The sequence below is a fragment of the Uloborus diversus genome, chromosome 5, assembly GCF_026930045.1.
Source record: "Uloborus diversus isolate 005 chromosome 5, Udiv.v.3.1, whole genome shotgun sequence".
NCBI lineage: Eukaryota > Metazoa > Arthropoda > Arachnida > Araneae > Uloboridae > Uloborus > Uloborus diversus.
In genome coordinates, this window is record NC_072735.1 from 143,337,687 (window position 1) to 143,351,816 (window position 14,130).

Sequence of the window (14,130 nt, forward strand, 5' to 3'; positions counted from 1 at the left end):
TTCGGCTATTTTTAGAAAATGTCTGTCTGTCTGTGTGTGTATGTATGTGTGTGTGTATGTATGTGTGTATGTGTGTGTGTCACGTCTGTGTGTGACCAGTTTTTTGTGGCCGCTCTACAGCAAAAACTACCGCACGAAATCGAACGAAATTTGGTACACATATGTGCCCCTATGTGAACTTGTGCCCATTGGTTTTTGGCGCGAATTCCTCCAAGGGGGGTGGAGCAATGGGACGTTTTTTGAGTTACGCGTGCTTGCTATTCCTCAGGAAGTAACTGGCGGAATCAAACAAAATTTGGACCATATGTTGCCATTAACAGGAACAGGTGCTGATTCAATTTTGGTGGCAATAACTCAAACGGGGGTTGAGCTATAGAACGTTTTTTGTCGTCAATTGTGACTGCTGTATCTCAAGAAATAATGAACGGAATGAAAGAAAAATTTATCGGCAAGTAGACCTTAGTGGGTATAAGAGCTGATTTTATTTTGGTGTCAAAAACTGAAAAGGGGGTGGCGCAATCGAATGTTCTTTTTTTTTCATTGTGAGTGCCATTTCTCAAGAAGTAATGCTACGTTCTGGATGAAATTTGGAATAAATGTGAATCTATTTGTAAATAGGCGTTGTTTCAATTTTGGCGCCAATCGCTCCATGGGGGTCTGATTTTTTTTTGTGTTAATAAAAATAGCTTTATAAATGCAACAATAAGAAAGATAAATTACAATATTCTCGTCTGCTTATTTCACGTGATTTTAATTTTCGGGAGATAATCGGAATGTTATCGCAATGATTTGAAATTAATAACTGTTGCCATTTTATGTTTGTTAACAAATAAAACATCTAATTATTTCAAGCAAGGCTTTTAAAATAACTTTCAAGTCGTTCTTTGCTTTGCTTTTGCGGGAATTCAGGAATTCGGACGGTCGTCAAGTTTTTTTTTTTTTTTTTTTTTTTGCTGGGAATATTGCATTCTTTTCAAGCATAGGGATTGATCAGAATTCACAAGAAAGATATAGAAGAAAGTTTCGTGATGGCCACAACATACTAGTTTTAAATATAGTCTTTACTTAAGCAATAATATAACTATAATTTTTTTCTTATTCATAAGTTTCAAACAATTTTCAAATTTTACTTGAACTTAAGTTGATTATATAACTACTTGCATTTGCAAAGCGTTTTTGTGTTCGTTTTAAAACACGCAACTATGAGTACACAAAAGTGAATAGTTTTGTTAACTAGTATTTTTTGTTTTATTCAAATAAAATCGTCACATTTATAGAAAAAAATAAAACCAATTTTCATTTACTCTAATGTATCTGTAATGTTTCAAAAATGCACATTGAAAATAAAAACCAATTTTCATTTACTCTAATGTATCTGTAATGTTTCAAAAACACACATTGAAAATTAAAAACAAGATCCAGAAAGTAATTTAAATCATTAACCGTGAAAATTTGTAAACAAGTTCCAAAAAGTAATTTACATCATAAATCGCGAAAATTCGTAAACATACAAAAAACAAGATACATCTAAACCTTAAACTTTTACATCTATTGCATACGTTTGCTTTAAATGACATAGTATTCCCAAATCAAATATTTTAGGTAGCTTTAAACGTATTTAAAATTCGTATCATGAAGTAACAAGGTAAAAAGTTTCCCCAGAACTATGAAATCTCAAATTCTGTTAGTGAATGAAAAAATTCTGAATATTCCATTTAGTTTCTTCTTGTTCAGATTTCTCATTTAAAAATACTTTCTATTTTTCATAACTTTGTCTGTTAATAAAATGAAAATAATAATAATAATAAATATTTTACCTTCTGTTTTCGGACACAATTGAGTTTTTTGCGAAGTCATAATTGCGAGGAATAAAATTTAAAGTAACTTTCAATAAATCCTTCAATGATGAAATCGAAGTGAAGAAAACAAGTAACGCAAAAAAACTTATAAAATCTAAATTAGAAATAACATTTAAATATTACAATATATAAATGCGGAAATCCGCGCATGAAAGAATGCATTATTCGTATTTAGAAATTATTTTACTAAGAATGAAACTCATTTGTAAATTATTAGTTGAAAAGAAAAGTTTCAACGACTATACAGACCGTGGGCAGGTAAAAGTCTAGCAACTACAATATTTTATTTCAGTTTTTTCTTTTTCTTTTTTTTGTCATCTGTAGTACTTAACTTTATTGTACACTACTGGTAGGCTTTACCCATAGTAGAAAATTAAAAGGTCATTCGGTTCGCCTGTATACTCACAAATAATGTATGAGGAGTTTCTCGCCAATTTGCTCGCCCATGTTATGGTTCCACGTTATGATAATTTGGTAATTTACTCGTCCACGTTATGATAATTTTGCTCGGTAAAATGTTCTTAAAACTGGAATCGAAAAAGAAGAAAATTGAATTTTCGAAAAATCGCTTCGAGGTGTACACCCCCATGCTACAAACGAATTTTGTGCCAAATTTCATAAAAATTGGCAAAAGGGTTTAGGCGCTACGCGCGTCAGAGATCCAGACAGTGGGACTTTCAGCTTTATTATTAGTAAAGAAGCTTGCTTATTTGGTTTCCGCTTAAAAAAAAATAATAATTTTAATTTTGACATCTTGAATTCAAATTATGTTTTTCGCAATCAAGAGTGTAGGTATGTAGGCGTGTGTGTTTGTGTGTGGGGGAATGTGTGTTTGTGTGTAGGGGTATGTGTATGTGTGTGTAGGCATGTGTGTTTGTGTATGTGTGCTGGCATAAGTGTGTAGGTAGTTGTGTATATGAATGTGTGTGTGGAGGGGGTATGTGTATGTGTGTGTAGGCATATGTGTTTGTGTCTGTGTGCAGGCATGAATGTGTGGATAGTTGTGTGTATGTGTTTGTGTATGTGTGTGTAGGTGTATGTGTTTGTGTGTGTGCGTGCGTGCGTGCGTGAGTGTGTAGTTGTGTATGTATGCGCGTGTGTGTAGGACATGGATGCAACCTGGAGACGGTTTTCGCTATGAGAGCAGCATCGTGAGGACCCGGTCGACGGTGATGCTGAAGTGGGTGGCGGTGGGAAAATAAAATGATAGGACATCAAAACAGTCAAGTGAGAACAATAAGCAATCGTGATTGCTCAAAAAACAAACAATTTTCCATCATTTCCCTATTGTTAGTACTGAATAAGCGTTTAATAATTACATTAATTATAACTAATGTAATTATAATTAATGTAATTAAAACCCCAAAGTAATACCTCAATTAAACTTTGGAATCAAACAAAAGTTTTTGCAAGTTTATTTAATCTACTGGAAAATCGCCTGTCAAGGTATAACGAGTGAAAATTGCTTCTACAGTTCAGCGAAGCAATTGCCTGTTTGATGATATTTTGATAGTTGAAATTTTAACCCTAACTCCAGTGGATTAACCCTTAACGCCAGTAGATAGCGTTCATAAGTTGATTAATTTTTCGTTTCTTCCCTCTCCCAAAGTTACAGTCTTAACAGAAATACCAGTAAAATAGATAAGTTACCGGATCCAGTTCAGCCTTGTAACAATAAATTATTTCCCTGCATGAAAAACAATACCAAAACATATTATCAAATCATCATGCTATGGCAGGAGTTTCTTTGTTGATGACGTCAGCGTTACTCAATTAGTGAATTCGCTTTTATATATATGAAGATTCACAAGAAGTATAAATAAACTTTTTGATCACTGTAAACAAACCCTATCTAATTTGTGTCCCTCCATCAGAAAAATGCTGACTCTTGTTAGTAAGGGAATGCAATTTCATTAATTTTTTTTGAGTTTATAAGTATATTATGTTGTGTACGGAATAGAAATGAACATCCTCTGAAAGGTTTGTTATAACATTGAAGATTGCTTTGTGTTTAACTAGCAAAACATAAATTAGAATATTTATAATCATCTTTTTGATTAAGTTTCTTTAAAAAAGGTCGGGAAGATGGATTTGTGTGCATAATATTGCAGAAAAATTCTTAACTCAGAGTGGTATTTCTTTTGGCGCCATTTGTACTTTAAGATGGTAATATCTGTACCTCAGAACCAGAAGGACGTAAGGCCGAAAATTGTGATTTTCCGTTAATTAGTGCATTGTATGTAGAAGCCTATTCTGCATCGAGCCAATTTCTTTTTAAAAAATCTTTTAGTCAGAAAAAACGTTTTTCCTATTTCCTGTAAAATTATCATAAGGTGTCTTATGTCGTCCTGGATCTCAGGTACAGATATAAATTCGAAGTAGAAATTGTTTGCACGTAGAAAGTATTTGCAGAAAAATGGAAATTGGACAACGACAATAGTTAAATATCGTTATTGCGGAAACAATCTAGGCTTCTGTGGAAATCTATTAGAAAATCTAATGAAAACTGAAATAACTACGCATAAACTAATGTAAATGATCATAAAAAAGGTCTAATTTCAGGATAATTAGGTGTAGAATCTGCATCGTCTTCTAATTACAAATTCTCGAAAGTATGGAATACCCAATAAATCCAACGTCTCAAAAACATTTTTGTAAAACTTTATGTGAATTGAAATTAAATTCACAATATGCGTCCGTAATCTAGCTATCAAAAGAATAGTTACATTTTTCAGCTACAGTGATTCTACTCTTATTTCATAACATATGATTTCAAATATTTGCATATAACCACAAATAATGTTTCTTTTTTAACTTTAGTTTCCAATATTTCATATTTTCGCCATAGAATTTAAGTAATAGATAGTTGGAGAACAACTGTTATCTTCTGTCACTGATTTTATTCGCTATAACTTTCTATATTCGACATATTAAAACCAAATCAACTAGTTAATTCAACCAACTTGAGAATTTAATAAATGTGTTATGTATACCGCATACCAACTTCAGAAAAGCGGGGTAAGGACACAATGCTCACATTACTTCTCTCTTATAGCAGTTCTAGGACATCCTATAAAATATTATATATTCAACCAGTCTAATATCTTGCATTTGAAAGATATCTACCCGAGTCTGAATTGATTCTAGTATTGCTATAAATTTTAATAAGAGGACTGCCCGTTTTGACTTTTTCTTATCAATGGGTTTTTTTCCATCAGTCAAAAGTACTACTTTTAGTCACTGAAGTTGATAGATGAGCAAAATAATAATAATAATAATAATAATAACATGGAGGAGAAAACACTTTTATTTTCAAAACGCTTGATTTTTAATTAATTTTTTAAAATGTCCGATGTTTTCAAATAAGGCTTGGTTTTTATAACGTTACAAGTGATGAACTTTGGCACGCAATCCACTGGCGTGCTGAATACTTACGCTTGCTGTCTGCCGCTTTTCCAGATCATGATAATAAAGAAGTGAATTTAATATTTCGCTCTACGCTTGCTATCAACCATATCGTTGCCAGTTCATGTGAGTAAATAAGCGAATTAAATATTGCGCTTTGCGCTAATAGCATCTGTGTATGGCCTTTCATCACTTGTGATGTCATGAGCAGAAGCGTAAAAAATGAAATTGAATCTGCGCATTGATTAAAATATTTGTCAAAAATATTAAACTTTGTCAAATTATTTTTTAAATTGTAAAATCCTATGTTTTTAAACATGCTCTTTTAGAAAAAAAAATATTTGTACAATTTCAGAAACGACCCCATTATAACGCATGCATGCTCAAGAAATAAAATGTGAAAAAAAAAAAATTTCATCGCTAGCATTAGTTTGTTTACCGAACATTTAATGGTATTTTGTATCAAAAAAACATGGCGAATTCTGATGCTAATTCTTTAGTTTGAGAGGGCAAGATTAATTTCACTATATTTTAGACAAAATTCGCTGATAAGATGCAAACTATTTGACTTAGACCCGTCCATTTTTAAAAACTAAAACTAAAAAGTGAAGGATAAAGAACTGACAAAAAGTATACCGCCAAAACAAGGAAAAATCAACGGAACAAACTTTTATTGATTTTTTTAATAAATATTTCCACACATTTTCTTGAAGTGGATGCGGATAAAATCTCCTATTTAAATGAAGTCGCTATGAGAAGGGAATAAATATCAGTTTTACTGTAGGCTATCCATTAAATTGTCAACTCTTGACGCAGCGTGAAAATAGATACATGAATTATTGATATGTGGGGTTTGCGAAGAGATAGTGAAAGCTATTTGTATAGATTTCTGTTTGATAAATGACGACACGGCAAAAGATATCAGATTCATCTTCTCCACGCAAAATTACTTAAAATCTTTGTGAAATACACGTTTTCAAGAAATAACAGGGAACACATATATGTGAGGGACGAAAACGTATTTCCTTCGAGTTACTAAATAACATATATATTTGAAAACAACGGAAAACCATCAATTAGAAAAGAACATTTTCGGTGATCATTATTATATGAAAATTACTGTAAAATAATTAGTATAAATGAGCTTTATTAGAATATTTTTCAGGTTGAGAATTGCAAACAAACCAGTTCATGGACAGGAGTAGTTGAAAGTTGTACAATTTGTGGGGGTTTTCCCAATAAAAAGGAGAAACTTTTAAAGAGCAGTTTTAATCATGAAAAAGTTTAAAACTTTAGTATAACTTTGAATTTAACAACAAAGTAACTAAATATCTTCCATAAAATCATTCATCCATTTATCTTATAGCTATTATTCAAATTTTAAATATACGTGGAACGGCCAACAACGGTCAAAATGACAGGGGGTTACTTTTGATAAAATTGGATTATTCCATACGTAAGGCAAAAATAGCCCTGATTTAAGGTGCGTGACCATCAATCACATGTTTTTTGAGAGAAATATTCGCTTGTTCAAAGGGTTTTTTCCCCATTTTTCCTTTTTTCCCACGGGGTTAAGTCACATTTCTTCACCTTGAATTTACTTGAGCACACGTGAAATACGTTTGAAATGTACTCTGTACTTGTTTTAGATGTATATTCCAATTCAAACGGGTATAATTTATAATTTATGTTCGAATTAACTTAAAACGTCGTTTCTGCTTATATGCAATTTCACACAGTACAGTCGAACTCGCTTATAAGGAGCCCTGATTTAACAAGAACCAGGATTTAGCGAGGAAATCAGAAATACTTGGTTGGCACGGTGTTAAGTCTACGAGAGCATAACTCGCTTTTAACGAGCAAACCCCGCTTAAAGTGAGCAATATTTTTGTGATTCCTATAATTTCTATTGACTTCCGAGTCAGCTTTTTTTTTTTCTGTAAATGTTCTTTAACATTTCACATTCGATTAAAGTTAGTGTTAAATCATAAATCCAGAGAACAAGCGATGACAGCAGATTTTTAAATTTGTGGAATAAAGCAACATATTAAAAGTATATACCTGTGAATATGAGCATTCCTCAAAAACAATGACATTAAAAAAGTACATTCCGACAGTTCAAAGTAAAGTAACCAACTTATTTGGTTTTGAACAAAGATGAAACGAGCTGATGTGTGCATCACATGACTTCCTTTTACTTCGATTTAATATCATTTTCTCATTATTGGCAGTTTTAATGTGATTCTGAGTTTACTCTTTAAATATCACTAACAGTGGCCAAATCGAAACCACATTTAAAAAAAAAAACATTAAAAACGAAATCGCCAAATTTGTCGCCAAGTTGGCGACAAAACTTGGTGACCAAAAGACTGGCGATATATTGCCAACTGTCCGCCAAATTATAACACCACTTGAGTTTACATCGAAATTAACAATGATTTCCCCCCAAAAAAGGGCAAAAGATTCCCTTTGGAACATCCGAATGCAACCAAAAAGGAAGGTGCACAACTCGACCCCACTAGGAGTCGAAGTACTAAATTGAGTTATGCGACATACATACACACATACGCATATACATAGGTACATACAGACGTCACGAGAAAACTCGTTGTAATTAACACAAGGATCGTCAAAATGGATATTTCGGGTGTCTGTACGTTCCTAGGCATATATCGACGTATGGTCGGGTTGAAATAAAAGCTCAACATTCATTCGAGGGTGAGCAAAATGGAAGTTATGGCCGATTTTTGAGTGAAAATTTTTTCGCGAATACTTTCTTTTTTGTAAAAGGAAGTAAAAAGGAGTTAAAAAGCAACGATGATGAATTTTTATAAGTTTTTTCACGAACTCTATTTTTACGAGGACTCGGTTATTACGAGAAAGTATCGCGGTCTCTTTTCCCTCGTTATAAGCGAGTTCGACTTGATTCACAGTTCCCTTTAGCGAACGGTCATTTTGATCATTTCCGCCCGCTCTAGATACAACGGAATATCGATCTTCCTAGCATTAAATTCTTCTGGTAAGATGATTCACTCCCCACTTTATGTCAAAGGGGGTAGGGGAGGGAGTCAAATACGTTGAACGAAACTGACACTTGAACTTGCTTACAATAGTTCCATTTTATTTCATTCAAAATCACGCAGGAAAACCTTCTCACTGTTTTATTACGAATGACGTAAATAAATAAACAGGTGGAAAAGAATTCCAAACATTCTAGAAATATTTCTAGTCTTTAAAATTATTTTCCCTGAAACAACAAAAACTTTATAACTAATAAATTATTCTCAATAAACAAAACAAATTACTGCTCGCGGGAGTTGATATGTAAATCTCAGAACTAGAAACAAACATCCACCTGTTAAGAGGATAAGAAGAAACTTTCTTTTTGCAACAAAACTCAGTATCATTAATCTTTCATGGCTCACTAAGATGTCAAACTACCTCTCCCAAGAAAAGAAGTTTCATTAAATGTTCAAAATTTATTTTCAGGCCTGTGACAGCTAATGAGCAGGTTATTTCTTAAGTTGAAATATAAAATGAAAAATAAATAAATTTCAACGCAGATTAAGTGAATTTCAATTGAACTGAATCGTCCAGTTTGCTAACGTGTTATCGGTCTGTTATTTAAAGGATTAAGTATACAAATCTAATAACATCCCCTAATCATTGTATGTACATCAAGCAACAGCAACAAGAGAGTGCATGATTAAGGAAAGAGGATAGATAAAAGTCAAGACAGTAAAATATAAACTGCATATCCTACACCAGGACATCTTCATATGCTGCATATGCAACATGCAGATCACGAGCGTAATGTGGCTCAGTATAATTATAATTGTGGCTATTAAGCTCTTAGTAGAAATTAGAAATTAGCTTTTAAAATTACCATATATGGAAAAGAAAAGTGTTTTTTGTAATAAAACTTGCATTGAAGCATTTTTTTTTTTTTTTGCTGTAAATTTGCCTTTAAAAAAGAGTTGAAAAATTTCACTTTCTTTTATGGGACGAAGTGAGAAATAAAATATTTTCTCTAGGCATATTTTTTATTCGGATGTAAAATATATTTCTGATCAAATAATTAGGAAATAAAAGGATGGATGAATGAATGAAAAGCTAATGAAACAAATAAATAATAAATAATTAATTAATCAATACATGAGAATATATGAATGTAAATAAAATAATAAATGAATAAATAAATAAGTGAATTATTAAATAAAAGAAATTAAATAAATTAATTAGTAAATGATCCATAAGTGATTTAGTAAATGATTGAACAAGTAAACGAAATGAATTTTTTCACTTTGCCCCCATTGCACTTGAATAATTGTAATCAAAATATTTAAAATACAAAAAAAAAAGCTAAATATTAACTAAATAAATACTGAACCGAATATTAGTAGGTCTCAATTAATACTTCAAATAGCAAGAACTTTATGATTTATTTATAACTAAATTAATTTTTGACTTACAGCGAAATTTTACAATTCGAGTATAAATTTTCGAAAATTTCTTATGTTATCATATTCTTTGATTTTGAGAGGTACGTTTTTCTTGACTGGAATGTACTACATGCGTTACTACATGGTTAAAATCTTAATAGATAGGTGGCGCAAAAAAGCAGAGTAAATATTTAACCATTTCACTTTTCCCCGTTATTTCACTTTGCCCCACATTCCCCTGTTTGGCTGCTAAAGCGTTAAACAATATTTAAGATACTGTATTAATTGTTAACAAAAAAAAAAAAAAACCTGCAACAGAAGTACACTGCTACTTAAGAAAACTTACTTTTGTATCACTGCTCTGCTTTGTCAGTTCGTCCAAAACAAAACAAGGCTTCTTTCTCTTGCATTAACATTTCTTCTAACAAGAGCTACATTTTCTCTCAATTGATTCAATCTCTGAGATGTTTTTCTTTACCCTTTTTATAGGTAAAACAATATCAAACACCAAACCACACTCTTTTTATGCAAAGAAAAAAAACACCTTACATTAAAATAATTGTAAACTCGTTCTTCAAATTTCAATGAATTATAATGGGGTCGTTTCCAAAATTTTAAAAGTATCTTTTTCCGAAAGAACATGTTTAAAAACATAGGATCTAGCCATTTTTTAAATAATTTGTTTAAGTTTAATATTTAAAAAAAAAACTTAAATCGGAGCACGTTCATTGTTTACATTTTCTTGCTGATGACATCACAAATGATGAAATGCCATTCTGTGTTGCCATTCATGGAGCAAAATATTTAATTCCCTTCTTTACTCACATGTATTGGCAACGATATGGTTGATAGCAAGCGTAGAGCGCAATTTTAATTCGCTTGTTGATTACCATAACGTGGAAAACGCGGTAATAAATGCGCCAAAGAGCATCATTTGTGACGTCATCAAGACCACGCCTTGTTTGCAAAATCTGACATTTTTAAAAAATTAATTAAAAAATAACTGTTGGGAAAATAAAAGAATTTTCTGGGCCTACGTTATTTTCTTTGCTTGTTCTATCAATTTCAGTGACTAAAAGTACTACTTTTGACTGAAGGAAACAACCCCATTCAGTTATTTAGTACATAACACTTATTAATGTTATCTTGAGATGATCATTCCAAATTCAAGTATATTCTTTAAGTTTGTTACACGTGCAAATAAGAGAGATGAATTGCAGAACGAATCTAAAATAAAAATGAGTCATGTGGTAAATCGTGGGTTTTGAATAGGTGCAAAAACAAGTTTCAAAACATTAATACTTTGGTACAACAAAAACAAATAACACAATCAAATTGTCAAAAAGTACTGAAATTATAACACGTTATTGCACAAGAACATTATTTTACAATTTTATAGTAGCTAATGAAGTATGAACAACAAAATACTTAAAAAGCTAATAATCAAAAACTACAAAATTACTTGTCAATGACCATTTATGTCACTCATCATAATTATTTGCTGCTATTAATTGGGTGCTAAAAATAAAACAGTTTCAGCTAACTGAATGAATAAATCAATCGGTTAAGAATCAAGTTTTTCAGTGCTAAGTTCATGCATAGAAAATGCTTCTTTTTTACTAAAAACGTGTTTTATTCTTTTACGAAAATACAAAAATTAAAGTCAGAACTTATATTACGTTTTCGATATTTCAATGTGCTTTTTAATGCTAGTTTTTTCTAAAAAGCTTTTAATTTTTTTTTTGGAAACACCGATGCACAAGTTTTGAAATAGTTCAAACAAATGTCTATGAAAATAAAGTGTAGTTTATTCGATGAAAGCTCGTTTTCCCTCACTGAGTCTGTTGTCTCGGGTACAGATACTCATTTTCCCCCTCCACAACTCTACTAAAAACTTATATTTTAAAAATTATATATATCGGGGTTATATACATTATAACAAAGGTTATACATTAAACCCAACATTAATACGGGGTTAAATACATTATAAATATTAATATTTTAAAACATTATATTTATTGGGTTTGTTTTTCATGTTTTTCATTCATTTGCTTGCAGATTTACTTTTAACGCTTTAATTTATTTAAATACGTATTTTTTTTAATGGGAAGACTACAAATGTATCCGTCGATAGGGACCTAACAAGGAAAAGAATTCTGCAAAAGTTTTGATGAATTCTATTTTTCTTGACTTTTTCTGGTTATTATTATTTTTGTGCATTTTTTCTTTTAAAGCTATAAATTTGAATTAAATAAAACCAGTAAACCAATCACATTAAAAGTTAAACTAAAAATATCTAAATTTCTTAGAGGATAAAAATAATCCAAAACGATTTACTGGGATAATTAACTTTTTGAGCAAGAGACTGTAGAAAAGAAATCTTCTCCGGCTAAGAATTTGAACTATTTCACAGGAAATTAATTTTTTAAATTTTTTATTAAAAAACGAAGTAAGAATTTAAAATAATTTCTTAATATTCGTTGAGCTACTAAAGTAATTTTTCATGATATTGGCGTAACATTTCTGTTATGTTGTGTCATTCTCCTTTTTTTAACGCAATAAACGTTTTAATTACATTTTTTTAATAATATTTTTTGCAGCTATATTTTTCCTTTGAAATCATGCTGAATACATTTCATTTTATCTTAGCTTGATGATTACTTTCAATTATATGAGAAACTCAAATTCAGAAGACAGTAGAGATTCGTTTGCGTGAGAGCCCAAGCAAGCTCAACTCCTGTGCTACTTAATTTTAGCTTATAAGAATTATTTTATATTACGCGGAATTCCTTCTATTTACGTACAGTATGATATCTCAATTCCGGAATCCTAAAATCCGATAAATCCTGAATCCAAGTCATTTTCTTTTAACTATATATATTTTTTTAATTGAAAAAAAAATTTTCCCCCAGTTTTCAAAGTTTAAGATACATAATGTTCGGATATTATATTTTAAAAACATAGAACTGTCAGTTCAGCATTTTTTTAAAAACGTTTTCTCGGTGCCACATCTTATGCGTAAGTAAGAGTTTTGCTGTAATTGTGCAGCAATCTTTTAACATTCACTTTCAGTCAACAATAATTTATTTTTATTCTCATAAATATGCAATAGAAAGTCTATTGAACAAAAGTACAAAATTATTTTTAGTAAAAATATTATTTATCTATTGATTTCCGCATTTTATAATAATATAACGCAATATCCGCGAACCAACGTTGCTGCAAATTATCTCAGAGTTATGTTTTAGCATAATGAAGTATACTTTCATTCAGATTAATCAAACAATAAAAGAAATTAGTGCGAAAAAAGCAAAAACAGGAAACACGAGACAAATACTGCATGACAGGACAGTTTTCACTATATTTTGAGTTAGAATCCATAATCCGGAAAATTCCAAAGTCCGGAAAGATCATGCTCATGAGCGTTTCAAATTTGAAGTCCCATACTATACTAACTTAGGTTTTACAAATTATGAGTCTCCTCATTTTCTCTCGAAAAAGGTTTAACTCTGAATAAAGTTAAAAGCACCTGTATTCATACCTTATTAGACAGTTCGTTAAAGCGCTTCATAGTGAATTTCTGATTTGCAAAAATGTTTGGACAAGAGATGAGCAATGCCGTTGTTTTTAGTGAACCGTTCATCAGAGGATTGTTCAAATTTTCACCCGTACACTAAACTCGATTATTTGAACATCTTCCTTCATTCAAAAAAATTCCAGGTGATCTCTTTACGAGAGTTACTCACCTACATTCAAAATTATTCCTTTTTGATGTACATCTAACGTAACTTTTGTTTCTTTTTTTTTTAGGAAAAGTAATAGAACTACCTAACAGTAAGAAAACGTGGCAATAAAATATTAACCAAAAAATAATTTATTGAAGTTTAGATGTATAAAGCAATTTTAGTTCTTTTTAACTTCCTCTTACGAAGTAAAGGAAGTATTGTATTCGCGAAAAAAAGTTTCAACCGAAAATCGGCCTTAATTTTCATTTTGCTTGCCCCCAAATGTATATTGAAGTTTTTTTTCAACACGACCACACGTGCATATATGCCTAAGAACATACAAACACCCGAAATATCCATTTTGACGATTCTCGAAATAATTACAACGAGTTTTCTTGTGAAGTATGTTTGTACGTATGTATGTGCGTATGTGCGTATGTATCTCGCATAACTCAAAAACGATATGTCCAAGAAAGTTGAAATTTAGTACGTAGACTCCTTGTGGGGTCTAGTTGTGCACCTCTCTTTTGGTTGCATTCAGGTGTTCCAAAGGGGTTCTTTCACACCGTTTTGGGGGGAAATCATTGTTAATTTCAATGAAAAATCAAGTGGTGGTATAATTTGGCAAACAATTGGCGATATATCGCCAAGCTTTTGGTCGCCACGTTTTCTCGAGAACTTTGTGACAAATTTGGAGAG